Below are 18,290 nucleotides of genomic sequence, written 5' to 3' on the forward strand. Positions count from 1 at the left end.
AACATCTTCCACTCCAGCAGACTCACGCTTTCAGACAACCTAGATCTATACACCAATGGATTATGACTGGCTCCTCAACTGCGTCACAATGTAGCCCCATCACAAAATCCAAGGCTAGAAGATCCAGTAAACCAGCAAAAAGGTTCACCCTTCAACTTGCACGCTCAAAAGAGACTACAAACGACTAGAAAGATGGTGGTGGACCAGCAGAGACCAAACAGACCACTCTATCTACAAAGAAGTGCTGAAAAAATACCATCTTTGCATCAAAGAAGCATTCTCAACTTCATCAAGGAAAGCGCCAACTGCCCAAAGGAACTTTTAAAGATCATTAAAGAGTTTTACTGCCTGATGGCTACCAGAAGCTCCATCCAACCATCACAGAGCCTCTACGACTCACTGGGCGAATATTTCTACAACAGAATCACGGCAATCTACTGTGTTTTTCCTCCTCAACCCAGCAACGTAGAACATCTACTCACCCCAGAAGGAGGATCTTACAGCCACCTGATCATGGACTGGAAGGCCCTATCCACCCATGAAACAGCAGACCTCATAAGATCAACTTAATCTGGCTCACCCAATGACCCTTGCCCTCATCACATCCCTAACCTGAGCCGGAAGGAAATCAGCCACATCCTCACTCCCATAATCAACACATCCATCAGAACATCCACCATTCTGAAGCCGGGAAACAAGCAAACTGAAAAATTATCGACCCGTCTCACTGCTCCCATTCCCGGCTAAAGTCATCAACAAACAACTCTCTGAACACATGGAAAAATAAAACTTATTGGTCACCTCCGAATGTGGCTTTGCACCAACTACAGCATTGAGACCGCCCTCATCACTGCAACAGATGAGATCAGATCCCTCCTTGACCGGGGAGAGAAGGTGGCAGTGATCCTATTCGACCTCTCTGCTGCTTTCAACACTATGGGGGTTATTATAACCTTGGCGGTCTCCTGACCACCAGGGCAAATATGGCGGTTTCACCACCAACAGGCTGGCGGTGAAGACCGCCACATTATAAGTGTGGTGGGTTGGCCTCTGCCAACCCGCCACATCTCCACCATTCTGCCATGGCGGTCGTAGCCACTGGGCCGGAGATGTGCATCTCCGACCCGGCGGTGCACAGAAGAACCCCAGCAGTATTTGGAGCTGCCTTTCCACCAGGGTTTCCGCGGTGGTAGCACCCCCCAGAAAGTACTAAAACCCCTCACCCCCCTGCAGACACAGCGTCCCCACACCCTTCCCTGCATACATGCACACGCACACAGACACCCACACGCACCACGCATGCACTCATTCACTTACACTTAGATACACGCATTCACTCACACGCATCCATACTCACATTCACCTCTGCACTCATACACGCATTCAAATATGCATACTCACACTCATCCAAACACGCATACTCCACCCATCCAAAGACACACACACACAAGCATACACACTTACATGCACACACGCATTCACTTCTACATTCAGACACGCATACATACATTCATGCACACATGCAGACAATACCCACTCACACACGTACACACAACACCCCCCACTCTACCACCCCCTTCTCCTGTCAGATTATCAACTTACCTGGTCCATGGAGGAGGTCGTCCGGCAGGGAATGGGAAGGGGCGCTTCCACCTCCGGAAAAACCCTGCCAGCAGGACACTGCCAGGTTGCATTATTACACATAATACGGCGGGTGATGTCCTTCTGGTGGGGTGGGGCCTGTGGTGGAACAGCCCTAGCTCCTATGCCCACTAGCACAACTACTGCTGGATTTCTGCCCAAATCATGGCAGAAATCCAGCAGTACCCATAATATGGTGGGTGGAAGACTGCCAGCACTGGTGGTCTCCTGGTGCCCGTGGTTTTGGCGGTCTTTAAAGAAGACCCCCTAAGTCATAATGACCACCTATGTCTCACTACACCCTCACTTCAAGACTCCACTGCATCAGGATCAGAAGCAACACCCTCAAATGGATCCGCACCTTCATCACAAGACACACCCAGAGTCCACCTCCCTCCTTTTATTTCGGGACCCAAGAACACCATATGCAGAGTTCCCCAGGGCTACTCCCTCAGCCCCCCGTTTAACACCTATTGGCTGTGATTGTGCGCTCCTATCGACTTAACATCATCTCATACATTGACAACACTCAACTCGTCCTCTACCTCTCTGAAGATTACGCCTTCCCCAGAGAACATGCCTTCCCCAGAGAAAACTTCAGCAAATTTATGAGACATGGTGCCGACTGGATGAAGGCCAACTGCCTAAAATGGAACACAGAAAAAAACAAAGTGATCATCTTTGGGAACAACTCTTTCCTCGGGACAACTCGTGGTGGCCCTCCACTCACGGACAACCCCCAACATAGTCATAATGCCCAAAATCTCGGCTTCATCATGGGCAACAAAATTAACTTCAGATGATAAGTAAACACTGTGGCATCATCCTGCTTCCACCAACTCTGTATGATTTGAAAGATTTTTAAATGTATCCCAGCCGAAACCAGAAAGACAGTACCCCAAGCCACCATCACCAGCAGACTGCACTATGGAAATGCCCTTTAGATAGGACACCCCACCCTGCTCCTCCGAGGACTGCAGACCATCCAGAACACAGCAGCAAGTTGTGTCCTGGATCTACCCAGAAGGACCCACATCACCCCCACCTCAAGGACCTGCACTGGCTGCCAATACACAAGAGATGCAAGTTCAAGGTCCTCGAAATCACCATCCCCTACAAAGTCCACCACAACATCGGACCAACCTCATTACCCACAGACTCTCTTTTAACCACCAGCCTGCCAGAGAGCTCCAATCAGCTAATCTTGCCCTCGCCCAAATCTTGAGAATTCATCGCATTCAAAGTGGAGGCTGCGCCTTCTCCTACCTCACCATCAAGAACTGGAACAACATGCCCACCCACCTGCGGACCGTGCACACCGGCAGTAATTTGAAGAAACACTCAAGACATGGCCCATCGAAAAATAGCAATCCAGTTTGCACCATCTTCACTAAGTGCCTTGATACCCCTGGGGTGATAAGTCACACTCAATAAACACATTTTGGTTTTGTTTGGTTTGGTCTGGGCATTCAGGGCACAGTTTCCTCAGAGCCATCCATATTTGGTGCCAGTATGAATTGAATGTGGCCCGTCATGCTCGGTGTTTGTCAGCGTGATTGCTGTGATGCAAGCTTGGGCGAACACTGTCTTAGTCTGCTTTCCGATAAGACTACTTAGCAGACTTTTGACACCGCCTATTGCCAGGTTTATTCCAGTGGTGTGCTTCTCGACACATGAGATTAATTTCCCTGTCCCATCTAAAAATGATGGCAATTTGGTTCTTTGCTCTTCTTTATCAATCTGAGTCCATGACACATAGATGGCCCCTGATGCTCCCTTCTACAGCAGTGACTACATTTTGGTTTTGGGTATCTCCACTGGTTCCTCCCTAACATAACACTCCCATTTTTTTAGACAATTCTGGATGTAGGAGAAGTTCCACTTGGGATCCCCCCCTCCATGCCAGATGCAGTTTCCTCGATTGCCATGTCCTTTTGTTCGAAGGATCATTACTCTGGCCAGTGTCTATCATATTGGTCTCTTCCCTCGGTCCAGCAGGCTAGCAGGTGACAAAATAGTTGTGCAAAGATCTCATCTTCCTCTCAGGACACTATTTCTCTTGGGGTTAGTTTGTCTGTCCTGCCCGTTCGGGAGGAGCATCAGATGCCTTTGTCACTGCTCTCCCCATACTCTTGCAAAGGTGCCATCCTAGTTCTCTTGCATCTAAGTTAAGTTTGCACCAGGCTAACTTGGTCTCATTTCCTGATCAGCCCCTCTCCTACGTTGACAATCTGGTGTGGCTCAGATCCCAGTCAAAATCCTCTCCCCTAGTTCTACCTCAGACTCAGACCTGAATGGTGCTCTGTACCTATTCCTGCTCTACTCAGGTGGAGGGTGTGCTGCTCTACTCTCTCATTGTGCTTCCAAAGTGCTCTCTCTCTCGCTCTCTCTCTCTCTCTCCCCTTAGTTTGAACCTTTCCTCTAAATTCCACCTAGGTTGCCTCTTCCGTTATAAGCAATGTGCTGTTCTTTTTCGTCTGGACTTGCCCTCAAAGTCACTTTCTGTTGTTTCTTCGGCTACCTGAGCAAACCCTGTGGCTCTCTTCTCATCATCCAATCTCAGAGGACTGGGGCCCCTCGCCTTACCCCCAATAGTTGTGACACTGTCCAAACTGTCCAAAATCGCTATGAATCTCCCTGACACTTGAGTGTGTTCACCAGAATCAGCAAGGTTGCATGTTCTCCATGTGGCTGAGGTACAATAGGCTGAATGTGATGGACAGGGGATCGACCTTGAGGACCTCTAGCGCTTGACTGGGTGGTGCTGGAACTGCCTGTGCCTGCTGGCCTGTTAGACGGTCATGCATGGACCTAACAGTTTGTTGTTCTGTAGGGGACACTCCAGCTCCCTCAACCGGCAGATTAGAGTAACCTAATGTGGGATATAGGGCATTAGGGAGCGCATTTCTATTCCTGTATATGGTGGGGTAGATGCGGATGCCTTGCTTGCTAACTGTAAGTTAGGTTTATTGGTCTGGGCTTCCTCAGAGATGGCCCATAGCTCTAAATAGTGCTCTTCAGTCCTTCCTTTGCCCTACATACTTGGTCAATATGTGTGTCCTCATGTGTTCAATTAGTTTAGTGTCAAAGACTCCCTCTTTTGGTCACGAAATGCGTGTGCCTTAGTGTGTGTGCCACTTGTGGCAAAACTTGTTACATTTTTTAACCTGTATGGGGAACCTGCTTTGCATGTGTTTTATTGATGATTCCATGATAAGTAGGGCAGTTATCTTTGGGGTACAGATACACTACCAGATTTTATGATTTTACGGAACCTTTAGTTTTACTCTAGTAGTTGTGAAATATATACTCGATGAATACCAGTTCTAACTTCTTTACTGTGAGCTCACAGTTATTTACAGATGCATCAACATGAACATTTCACAAATACAAATAGCAGTGCATATGAAGAGTCAAACGTCCTGAAATTCGGCAACAAATAGCCAACTTTACTTTGGCATAAAATAGTGATTGTGAGGAATAGTGCAATGGTTAATTCAAATGTCATGAAATTTAGCATCAAAGAGCAAACTTTACTTTGGAATGAAATAGCAATTATGAGAAATAGCAATGCCTTCATAGCACATTAAGGCCCTCATTACAACCCTGGCAGTCGGTGATAAAGCAGCGGTAATACCACCAACAGGCTGGTGGTAATAAATATGAAATTATGACCACGGCGGAAACCGCTCAGACAGACAACCACTTTAACACACTGACCGCCAGGGCGAAACCAACAGGCACCACAGCGGTAACTGCCAACAGCCAGGCGGAACCAACAACATCAAAAGCCTGGTCGAAACACTGCACAGAAGGGAAACGACTCACCTCTGGACACTCAAGGAAGAGCCATGCCGCCATGGAGCCTGAGTTGAATGTCTTCCCCATGCTCTTCTACCTTCTGCTCCACTACGAACACTAACGCCGGCGAAGATGACCACGGTGTGTACTGCCGCCTAGCACACATGGGGAGGGGAGGAAAAAGAGAGTGACACACACACGCAACACCCCCACCCCCAACACCATACACACAAATAGATGTGCTAACATCACATATTTACCTCGTAACCCTCAGGAATAATGCAAGGACAACTACTATAGTGTAACAAGGCTGTAATCAGATAAATATAGGTGAAATCTGTGCATCCAAATAAAAAAATGTATACATATTTACAATGCAAGGGACACTGCCCAGTCCTCAATGTCCCTGGGCCACATCACAAAGTCCAAGGCCCAACCTCACTCCTGCAACAACACGGAGAGAACACTGAAGAGGCATTAGGTCGAAAATAGACAGGCACCTCAGGGGGATGGGGAATGGGGGATCACCTCAGCTGGAAGATGGAACACCGCTGGTCCTGGAGGGGGCAACATGCCCTGTGCTTGGTCCTGGGGAGTGCAGGGCCACAGTCTCTCAAGTGGATGATTTGTCCACTGACTTGTCCTGGGGAGTGCAAGGCCACAGTCTCTCTAGTGGGTGACTACTTCCACTGGTTCTGGAGGGGGCATTGTGCCCAGTGAGCTTCATCCTGGGAAGGATGGGGTGAGTGGACGGCTTCTCCACTGGTTCTGGATGGGGCATTGTGCCCAGTGAGCTTTATCCTGTGGAGGATGGGGTGAGTGGGTGGCTTCTCCACTGGTTCTGGAGGGGACATTGTGCCTAGTGAGCTTCATCCTGTGGAGGATGGGGTGAGCGGATGGCTTCTTCCACTGGTTCTAGAGGGGGCATTGTGCCTAGGGAGCTTCATCCTGGGAACGATGGGGTGAGTGGATGGCTTCTCCACTGGTTCTGAAGGGGGCATTGCTCCTGGCAGTGGGGCTGGTGGTGGTACTGGCAGTTGTGGGAAGAGGCTCCAGCCCATTCCCTGCAGCCTTGGATGGCTGCACTACCATGGCTGGTGGTGGTGGCTCTGACTGAGTCCCAGCACCAGGCCTCCTGTCCTTTTTGCCTGCTGGTGCAGCTCCTTGCCCTTCCTGCCAGCAGCTCCCTGCCCTTCCTGCCAGCAGCTCCTTGCTCCTTTTGGCAGCAGCCGGGGATTGCTCCTTGCCCTTCCTTTTACCAGATGGGGTGCCTCCTTGCCCTTCTTTGCAGCAGCTGGGGGTGCCTTCTTCCCCTTTCGTACAGCACTTGGTGCAGACACCCTATCAGTGTGGCTGCCTGGTGCCCGGTATCCTCTCCCACCTGGTGTTGCTGTGGACACTACTGTGCCCTTGGACTGGGTGGCTGAGGTGCTTGGCTGAGTTCTGACCACATTGGCCTGACGTGAGTCATGGGGGAAGGGTAGGGAAGAGGTCAAAGGTGGAGAGGAATAGCTTCTTAGGGACACTGATGCAGGAAGAGGGAGACGGTTTTGGGAGTGGAGGAAGAGGGAGTGGTTGTAGGAGGTTCCTGCTGTGTTTGGGTGCAGGTGCATGGGCTGGATGCTGTTGTGAGGTGGATGGCTATTGGGTGTCTGAGTGCTTGCGTTTGTGTACTTTGGGAGGAGGGGGCACAGACACAGTGGGAGAGGACACAGGGGACGAGTGCATGGATCTGGGGTGATGACTGCCAGTGAGGGGCGTGTACTGATAGGCGTGATGGTGGTAGTGGATGAGGATGTAGTGCATGCAGGTATGAGTGTAGACGCTACTGTTGGCGTACACAACACACACACACACACACACAGGGAACAGCCCTACGCAATAGGCAATGCACTACCAGTCACAATGCTAGTCACCAGGCCAAGGATAAGGACACCTAACACCAATTGCAGCATACCTGAGACCCACAGACCATTGCCTAATAGTGGATGCCTACTAACTTGGTTGGAGGTATTTTACATCATAACCCTGCCCAACATGGGACCTACTCTGCAATGTCATGCTTGACCTAGGGGCTCCCACAGGCCCACATCCCCCACCCGGATACCACCACACCAGGCGCAAGTTGTATATTGGGGCACTGTACTCATCCCCTTGTTGCTGCGGTGATGCCCCCAAGTGCCCATCCAGCTCTGGATAGGCCACCGCCAGTATGCAGGACATGAGGGGGGTCAGGACTCGACAGGCTCCCCGTCCTTTTTGGATGGCCATCCCCAGCAGGGCCTCTGCCATCTTCCGTGCCCAGCATCTCAGGTCCTCCCACCGTTTGCGACAGTGGGTGCTCTGCCTGCTGTAGACCCCCAGGGTCTGCACGTCCTTGGCGATGGCACGCCATATTCCCTTTTTCTGATGGGCACTGACCTGCAGGGAAATGGACACAGGGAAAGGTATTAGTCCGACCGTCCTGCCTATTACACTCATGGCCCACCATGCCCGTTCCCATCCCCATTAGCACAGACATGGCTCACCATACATGCAGCATGCTGCCCAGGGCCCACCCACCAACCCCCCCCACATGAAGCCTTCACACACAGTACTCCATGAATTCACGTCCCATGCAATGTACACACAGTGTACCCACCTGGTCAAGGCTTCAGCTATGCAGAGATATGCACATAGAAGCATAGGTACATGCTTGTTTCCAGACGCGACCGGCACGGTGCCACATAGCTCTTGGCAAGGCTTATCATGGCCCTCTTTGCCACCTGCTCTTCATGTTATTGATCCACCTGGAGATCAACAATAATCCTCATATTGGAACTCCTCTCTCACATTTCTATGTGCACATCTCTGCATAGCTGAAGCCTTGACAAAGTCTAGGAGACGAAACACGTGTCAGCTGTTTGCTGTTTGGACTTGTGCTTGATGTGGTCATTGACTGAAACACTGACCATATATTTTTATCTGTAATAAAGATCCAGTGTCACCTGTTCGTTGGACTTTGACTTTTTCTTGAATCACTACATGGATCCACTACACAGAGTTTTACTTTGCATGTGCCCTGGCCTTTTTGTTCACATTGTACAGGCAACCACTCACTGTTTCCAGTGTGTGGCCCTTTGACACCTGAGGTGGCAGGTGCATGACTAGCCTGGCACCGACAACTAGCTGTTGCTTGTAAAAGACTACTATTGATGGACATTACATGAAACCTGTGTTGATGTGCGAGCGCTTTTGGCATTCTCCACCTTCTTGCTCTTATACCCCACAGAGTACCCACCTGTTGGTCTGGAGGCCCATACAGCATTCAATACTGGGGTAGGACCTCATCCACCAGTCGCTCCAACTCCAACAAGGTGAAGGCAAGGGCCCTTCCCCCAGTGGCACAAGCCATTGTCAGTTCCAGACACAGGTCACAGCAGTGTAGGTCCTTTCCTGTTGAAGGTCAGGTAGCAAGTGAGTGAACATATAGAAAATGGCAGTGATGTCCACGGCAGTGCATAACCTCACCACTGGCGTACATCACCATTAGCCACTGTACCCCATAGGGCTCAATATTAACCAACGAGGAGTTGCACGACGGTTTTCGACCGCCTCCCGCAACGGCGCACAATGTCAGCGGAATTACCACATTTCCACCTGTCCCTCCATACAGGACAGGCGGACGCCATTTCGGGGTGGGTGCAGGTCATGGCTCCTAACTGCTTCACAGTACACATATGCACCATTTGGACCTCTCCAAAACAACACTGTTACAATCACGACATGCATTGAAGTGGAGTGGTTGGAAATTAATTACACTGACCAGTTGCTAACCATTTTTCCCTATAGATTGCAACTGCTGCGGATGAATAGGAGATGGAGACATCCCCCGTGTACAGACCCCTGGTGGACTTGGCAACAATGGAGGACAGGCACATTATCCTCAACTATAGACTTGGCAGGGCCACAATCACAGAGCTGTGTGACCAATTGGAGCCTGACCTAATCTCTTCTATCCGTCACCCCACCGGGATCCCCCCTCTTGTGCAAGTGCTATTAGTGCTCCCTTTCTTGGCAACTGACTCCTTCCAAGTGACAGTGGGCTTGGCAGCAGGAATGTCTCAGCCAGTTTGTTCACTAGTGATGACCAGAGTGTTGTCTGCCCTGATTAAACACATGCACAGCTACATCATTTTCCCCCAGGTGGAGGATTTCGCCACAGTGAAACCTGATTTCTATGCAATGAGACATATCCCCAACATTATTGGGGAAATTGATGGTACACATACAGTATAGCGTTTGTTCCCCCCCTGCGAAATGAACAGGTGTTCAGAAATCGAAAGAGCTTTCACTCGATGAATGTGCCGATAGTGTGCCTGGCGGACCAGTAGATCTCCCACGTCAATGCAAAATATCCTGGGTCTGTGCATGATGCCTTTATTATGAGGAATAGCAGCATCCCATATGTGATAGCCCAACTCCAGAGGCACAGGGTGTGGCTAATAGGTGAGCCCAGGTTCCCACCTAGTGGATGTTGCTGTGTGGGTATGGTTTGGGCCCTAAGGGTTGGTGTGTGACTGTTGTCCCTCGATATTTTCAGGTGACTCTGTTGCGTGGGCTCTCATTATCCTAAATGAGACTACTGGATTTCTAGGTAGCAGGATCGTTCACGGTGTGGGGGACTGAGTCTGACCCACTTGGAAGGACCTCTGTCACCCTCAATCCGGTTATGCTCCGGCTAACTAGCAGTGCCTCATTTCTCCCAAGGGGAAGAGATGATTGGGCAGCCGAGCGCATGACATCTTTGGAACTTCTCAGGGAAGTCGTGGTCACTCAGATCCAAACCAGCTCTCTCATTTACAGTATGATCTCATATACAAATGACAAGGGCAGTTGAAGTTTTATATACTGTTTTAATACAACGACTGCATTTTAGATATTAAGGCGTGAGCCGCAATAACCAGAACCATACAACAGAGTAGGACTGAAATAGTCACGAGGAGAGTGAAACATAAGAATAACGCTATCATGGTGTTAACAATTTCTACTCTCTCTCAGCAAGTTCTATTTCGAGCACAGCATGTTCAACTTTTAATTTGCCTTTCAGATTCCCGGGGAAATCATCAACCCTCATACTTGAGCAAAGGCCTGTGATCTGGTTCAGCATCTGCAACGAGGCAGTCAACGTCTAGTTGTGGTTCCCTGGTCGGAATCTCCCTCTTGCGTGTATTGGGACAAGGAAGTGTTTTTATAACTAACATGTCAGTGTGATCACAAAATGTCCCCACGCAAGAATGCCAAAGACTAAACTCCTACCACGTCTATCGGCAATGTACCAGACTGTATCCTTGACTGAAGCACAGAATGAACAAGAATGTGTTATTGAGAACTCCAGTGCTGAAGTAGGCTAAACAGTGTGATATGAAAAATAAAACAAGACAGTAGAACTGGTTATTTGAAAAATAACAGTACAAAGCCAAATAAAAAGCATTTAGAGCAAAGTGCACAGAGGCTCTAAGCTGCGAGCAAAGTAATAAAATACATCCAGGGCAAAGTGCACAAAGGCCTAAAGCCTGAAACTAACGCACAAAGGATACATAAAACTGACCACACTACACCCTCCCCTTGTCGGTAGCAAGTGGTTCTAATAATATAAAAATATGCCCCAGATACAAAAAATACATCAAATATATTTCGACAAGTTCAGAGGACAGCAAAGCAGAAAACTAATTTAAATTGGGAAGCATGTGACGTTAAAGCCAAATTTAATACAATGTTAATTTTAACAAAAAATAAAATTCCTAGATAGAAGTCATGGAAAGCAGGAGATCCTCCACTTCGACAGATGTCAATATCGGAAAATCCACTCCAAAAACTATTATGGAGCAGGTGTGTTCCAAAGCCCCAGAACCCTCCAAGGCGGCACCCCGTGCAGGGCCTATGAATGAGACAATACCATCTTCCTCCAGGAAGGGAATCTCATAAACTGCCTCATGAAGCAGACGCAACCGTAGTGCACAAGTCTGGGAATGAGCCCTAATCGGGAACATCAACAGATCAGTATCAACAACAGGGGGGCGCTGCAGTGAGAGACAGAGAGCCAGTGCATGTTCAAACGAGCACCAAAGGCACCGAAACACGGGTTGAACACAATCCAAAACCGGTCGGAATGACAGAGACCAGTCACACTCCAATTGTCCCAGGAGTGTTGCTCCAAAATGCTGCATCATGCGTTCACGACACAGCTGCGCTGACGGGAGCGCCAATATGCGATCTCGTCGCAGTGGGACAGCCATTGCGGAAGAACAGCAGCAACAGCAAAACCCCAGCCAACAAAGCCAAAGTAATCGGAAATCCACCAAAAATGCTTCCGAAAATAGAATGAATAGCCAAAGGTATTAAACCGAATATGGAAGAGAAGGTATGAGCAAAACCAACACCAACGGCTTTGAAAAAATGTGCAATTCCAGCAGTGCTGGACGCATTAAATATACGTCCCATGAGTTCACCAAAGTGACTCGGAAAGTTAGTATTTAAAAGGGACTGTATTTCTGCCAATGACCTCGCCACCTGAAGTGCGTAGGTCTCGCTAGCAGATGTAAGGGCCACATAGTTTTGAAACAATAGGGCTTTCAGTCGACTCAACTTGTCGAAATTCACCTTGGAAGTAGCAATATGAGGCCAGATGTCCGCTACCTCCCTAATTTGAGTGGGGGGAAACAACACATTCCCGCAGCACGTAACGGCCTTGTTGACAACGACCACGTAAACTATTCCGACACGCATACCACAACAGGGTTCACTGTTAAGAAGGACGTAGCTGCTGTTTGAAAGCACCTGGAAAGTGTTTTTAATTACCGGGACAGGAACTCCCTTAAGATAACAAGCTAAGTTAGCAATCGAGGCATTACATGCCCCGTGCAAAGACAGCTGTTTACAAACCATCGAATGGCTGACAGAAAAACTAAGAAAAACCTCACTCATACCATTAAGACATCTGTATAGAAAGGGAAGCTCCCACACCTCATGTATGTAACTGTCTCCCAACCGTTCATATCTACCCACCGGAATTTGTTTTAAACAAGAAGTAAATTGAAGAGTGGAGATAGGCAAATTAATGCCCCGTGAATCAACCACTCAGCTGACGGAATTTCAGCCACAGTAAAAGGCAATTTCTCCAACTTTTCAATATTGAACATAACATATGTCGCTTCCTTCTTAGCCATCAGCTGTTGTTGACGTGTCAAATTAAAGGAAATAAATATCTCCCTGGCACGAATGTGCTGCCACGGAACGCGACCTACCTTCAAGGTCTGTAGAGTCCAACCCAACTGCATGATTGACCGCGTTTGACTCTGCCCATGATATAAAGAAGACATATCAGATTCAATGATGTCTATAGCAGAGGAAACAATGTTGTCAATTGTGTATACACGGTCTGAAAGGGTATGCATCCCATTATCCACAACAGACAAAGCCTGTTTCAAATTTTCCTGATCAATTTGCCTCAACCGGGCCGCTGCCTCTTGTTGTGAAAGCTTCCAAATCTCATTATATACTTCACACAAAAAAAAATTCTTCCGTGGTATTCTTGGTCCTAACAAGAAATCTTGTAAGTCAGTATCATTAGACAGTAACGTGAGATGTGTCTTAACTGCATCCAGCGTGGATGACTTCAACCATTGTTGACAAAGTTTCCCCACGCTGTATGTAGTAATGATATCAGCATGTTCTGGTGATATGTAGCGAGGGTCTGCCCTACTAGTTCTGAACCCCCCCGAAGAGGTGACAAAACGCTGATGACACCCATTAGTGTCTATGGGCCACAATAACCACCCGCCCGGACGTATCAATGAAGTGGTAAGCTTACCATTCTGGACCCAGTCTGTAAGCTCACTAAACGTGGCATTAAGATATTGCTGCCAATTTTTCAATTTGGAAGGGACAGGGATGCTAGGCAAATTCAAGTCTCTAATTGTTGCTAAGCCCAAACAGCTAGTCTGTTGTACAGTGTCATTCAGAAAAATCATTTGGACAGGAATAATACATGCCCTAAACAATGTGTCCCTACCCCGCATTTGCCAATTTTTCGTACCCCAGACACTTTTCAAATCAACAGTTTTGGACCAGTATTCATACCCCTCCACTGAAAGTTTAGATACAAACAAATTTGAATACAGTAATTTAGTGTCAGTCAATAACATTTGCTTATTAGTATGCGGAGTAACCTTATAATAGTAAGACTTAGCACCCTGTTGATGATGCCCAGAAAAATATGCAAATTTATCAGAATACGTTTTAGAACTCCCCTGTGGAGGAGTCGGGCAATGTTCCCATTGCATATATTCAAATATCGATTTAGGGCTACTAGCTTTATGAATAAAGTGGTGTCCATAATAATTGTAGCAAAACATGTCACCATAATTATCTCTGAATAGGTAAGCATCTTCATTTTCATAGACAGTATAATATTGCAATTCCGTTAACATAGAATCCACTGTCTTTACGTCCCAATAATCAGAAATAATGCCTGGTATAACAATATCATTCATTGACAATTTGAGAACATACGGTATTTGAATTATCTCAGTAGGACCATATATATTAAACATCACTCTATCCCACACAATCCCATCCGGAATTGGTACAGCAGAAATGTTCACAAAGGACAAGTCTCTTGGAACCATATGTGACGAAAAATGTGGTTTCAACAAATCCCAGCCATAAGAAAATAGTCATCACAGTCATAAAAAGCCACAGATAGTTCCAAGGAACAACAAAATATGTGTTTTTTGAGCCAACAGAGCAGCCTACGTGGACCCAGGGCTGGTGTTGAAGAGGACGAGGAGTCCGACACGGTATCATCAGTGGTGTTGAAGCAGCCCGAGGCAGTTCTCGCAAAAGGTGCAACCGTAAACAAAGAAGCAGATGGTGGCTCTCGCCTTGGCACGCTATAAACCACATGTTCAGTAATATCAGTAGAACTTACAGCAACTTGATCAAAAGATTCCAAAGTATTCGCCGTCAGTGGAACAATCGCAAGATTAGCTTCCACCCTCCCCAAGTTCGGAGAGGAAATAGCGTTGGTGCAAATCACCTGCAGCGGGACTTCTTCCCCAGTAGCGAGAGGGATTCCGGAACTACTGGGTGTCCCTCTTGGTCTGCTGTGCAGAATCAGCCACATTTTGTAACTTGACATTGTCAATGGAAACAAAGCGATTTCCTTTGGCCCCTTGCAACGGTGGCAATATTATAGTTCTTGTGCCTTGGATCCCTAGCACAGGGACAGGCACCCGATAGGAAGGACCAAACTCTTTTTTCACTGCGACCTTTTCACGCACAAGATCCCCAATCCTGGGAATCCAACCAGTAGGCGTTACTGGTTCATCCTTAATTCCTGTGGAGGCAGCACTGGCAGAAGAGTTATCTTCACGGAATTGTTGTAAATCCTGCAAAACAGTGACACAATCATTTATGTCAAAGTGCGTAACTGCCGTCTCCACACCAGGACCATCTAGATCAGGAACATACATTCATGTTCCAAACAGGCACTCATATGAAGTACGACCCCCCAGGGACCTTCTAGGCAAGTTATTAAGTGCTCTCTGTACTCCATACAGGTGGGCTAGCCAACTACGACCCGTACCTATAACTCTGGCCGTGAAGGGTTGCTTTAAATCGCGATTTAAACGCTCCACAACAGAATTTCCCTCGGAATGAAATGGAGACGAGAACTGGAGCTGGACCCCCAACGAAGCCATGGTGTCCCTGAATGCCTTAGAGGCAAAGGCAGGGCCCTGGTCCGTATGAAAAGCCGCAACTGCATATGTATCGACAAAGATGCGCAAATCTTTAATAACAGTTCGATGTCAGCCGAGCGCTGTGGCCAGACCCACACAAATCTGGAGCACGAATCTACAGCAACCAAAATATATTTGTATGCACTATCTGGCGTCAGCGGACCACAATGATCCAAGTACACACACTGTAAAGGTTTATTTGATATGAGAAGGGGCGTCTGCTGCGGGCGTCTAGCCATGGAAACTTTAATTTGTTGACAGATGTCACAACAAAGGACATACTGCTTTGTCTCTTTATAGAGACCAGGCCACCAGTAACGGGCCTGTAAGAGTGAAATTGTGGCTGCCACGCCAGCATGTGCAGATGCCGCCCCCTCATGTGCTGCAGTAATTAATCGAGGTCGCTCAATTTTATTGGGCATTTCACGTACACCAATGCCTGGTATTTTAACTACAGCGTTTAGCATACCACCCATGCAGTAACTATATTTAGAAGGGAATCCTTTCGGAAATGGCGTGCCATCAGCCGTAGCCTTTATGGCAGCCAAAATCTCTGTGTCTGGTTTGGAACTCGAACGAGTTACTGCGGCCACAGTGGCAACTGCCACCGCCGATTTTGTGGCTTCATCAGCCAAAGTGTTACCAGCAACGTGTATGCCAACGCGCTGGTGTCCAAGTGTATGTACAACATGGACATTAGGAAGCGTCTCCTTCAGATCCGCAACCTTCCCCCACAGCATTTTGGGGCAAATTTATACTCCGTTTGCACCGATTGTGCGTCAGAAAATTTGACGCACAATCAGCGCAAACGTTGCCCGATATTTAAACTCTGACGCCCGAGCCCGCGGATGAAAAAAATCCACCGTGTGCGTCATTTTTTGGATGTGGCAACCCGCCCTGCGTTAATGATATGCAGGGTAGGCGTTCCCGTCCAAAAAACGACGCAAACGACCGGGCGTCGTATTTATGCTTCCGGGCAAAAATGACTCTCGGCCGGGAGGTGGAGCAAAAAAATGACGCACAGCCCGATTTGCGTAAAAATTTAACGCCTGGGTCAGGGCAGGTGTTAAAATGGGGCAAACACACCTGTATTTAATCAGAACACACAGAACAAACAGCAGAGCAGCAGAGCAGCAACAGGGAGACATGGAGGTGATTTTTTTCCAGGGTGCACGTAGACCCAGAGCCCTGCAGCAACAACAGCAGCTACAGCAACAACAGCAGGGACCCCAAAGGCAGCGCAGAAGGCAGGAGAGGATATTCCGCCCAAGAACAACCCTGCATGGCCTCAGGGAACACGACATCATACAGAGGTACCGGTTGAACTGGCAGTCCATTCAGCAGCTGCTGCGCAACATTGAACAGCAGTTGGCCCCCACTTTAGTGACACCCCGCACCATCCCAACAGAAACAAAGCTGCTTGCCGTACTTCACATGCTGGCAAGTGGCTCGTTTCAAACAACTGGTGCCCTGGTTGGCGGAATATCACAACCATCATTCTCCGCATTTCTGCCAAAAGTACTGGATGCCATCATTCAACTGACACCCCATCATATCAGCTTCCCTAACACACTGCAGAAGCAGCAGGAAACAAAACAGGGGTTCTACGCCATCAGTGGCTTCCCACACGTCCTTGGTGCAATTGACTGCACACACGTACGCCTTGTGCCACCTGCTGCAACAGAACACCTCTACCGCAACAGGAAGCACACACATTCCATCAACGTGCAGGCCATAGTCGATCACTAGGGATTGATCAGCAACATCGTGGCTAAATATCCTGGGAGTGTACATGACTCATTCATCTTCCGTCACAGCACCATCAACCAACACTTCCAGGATGGACGGTATGGCAATGGCCTACTTGTTGGTAAGTACAAAAACCTACTTATACACACACTGCACAGCAACCCTCTAGGACACACAACACATACACCACAACAGCAACATCTAGACAGGAACACACTGAGGTCCTTACATCACTAGCCATGTTTCTTAAGTCACCATTGAACCTGTCACACATCGGAATTTACTGTACAGCCTAATGTTAAGACATCAATGAGTGTGGTTGCCTAAATGACACCTTGCAAATTGTAGGTGTCACAATGACATTTACATTAATACATTTCATAAGTTTCAAGGTATGGGATGTACAGGGTACTTTGATATGAACGTGTTAACAACACTGACAATTTTAAATGTGCATGGAACTATCATCTCACCCTCAATGAAGACACACGGACACCTGTATCACAAGTCACAATGCTAGTGAGGGCCCACTGTACTGCAAAAGCCTAAACATACTGATGACAAACGGTTAGCAGACAAACACTTGTTCAGCCAAGGAAACAACACAAAGCAGATGGTATAGCCTACAAGTATAGGATGTCACATCAGTACACAAAAGAGTCACAGACAACTACTGCCATTAAAGGTCTTTTCAATAGTGCCAGCTACATCTACATTGACCCAATTCTGTGTTTTTCTTTCAGCCAGTCAGGGGTATGCCATCCAGCCATGGCTAATGACACCATTTGGGAACCCGAGTACTGCTGCAGAGCGGGCATACAACGACGCCCATAAGAGGACATGCAGCATTGTCGAGCGCACCTTTGGGATCCTCAAGTCAAGGTTCCGCTGCCTTGACATCACTGGCGGTAGCCTACTATATTCCCCCGAGATGGTCTGTAGGATCATACTCACATGTGCAATATTGCACAACATTTGTGTAAAAAGGAACATTCCCCTCCTCGAACCAGACCCATACATGGCTGAAGACGACGAAGAGGAGGATGCTGGCCTGCAACAGGAGGGGGAACAACCAAACACGGCTGCTGGAGTACGTAGGCGCCAACAGATTGTAAATAATTTATTTTCATAATTATCACCATCACCACTTAATGCACTATTGTAAATAAACACTGATAACAAACACCACATCATGGTTTGGCCTATTCATTTCTGCCCACCTTTAGCTTGGAATATCTGAAGAAGAATGTCGTCTCATTGAGCAATAATTATATAACAATCATGACACAAAAATATACACCACAAATGTAAAGGCCA

The sequence above is a fragment of the Pleurodeles waltl genome, chromosome 4_2 (genome assembly GCF_031143425.1).
Source record: "Pleurodeles waltl isolate 20211129_DDA chromosome 4_2, aPleWal1.hap1.20221129, whole genome shotgun sequence".
Taxonomy (NCBI): Eukaryota; Metazoa; Chordata; class Amphibia; order Caudata; family Salamandridae; genus Pleurodeles; species Pleurodeles waltl.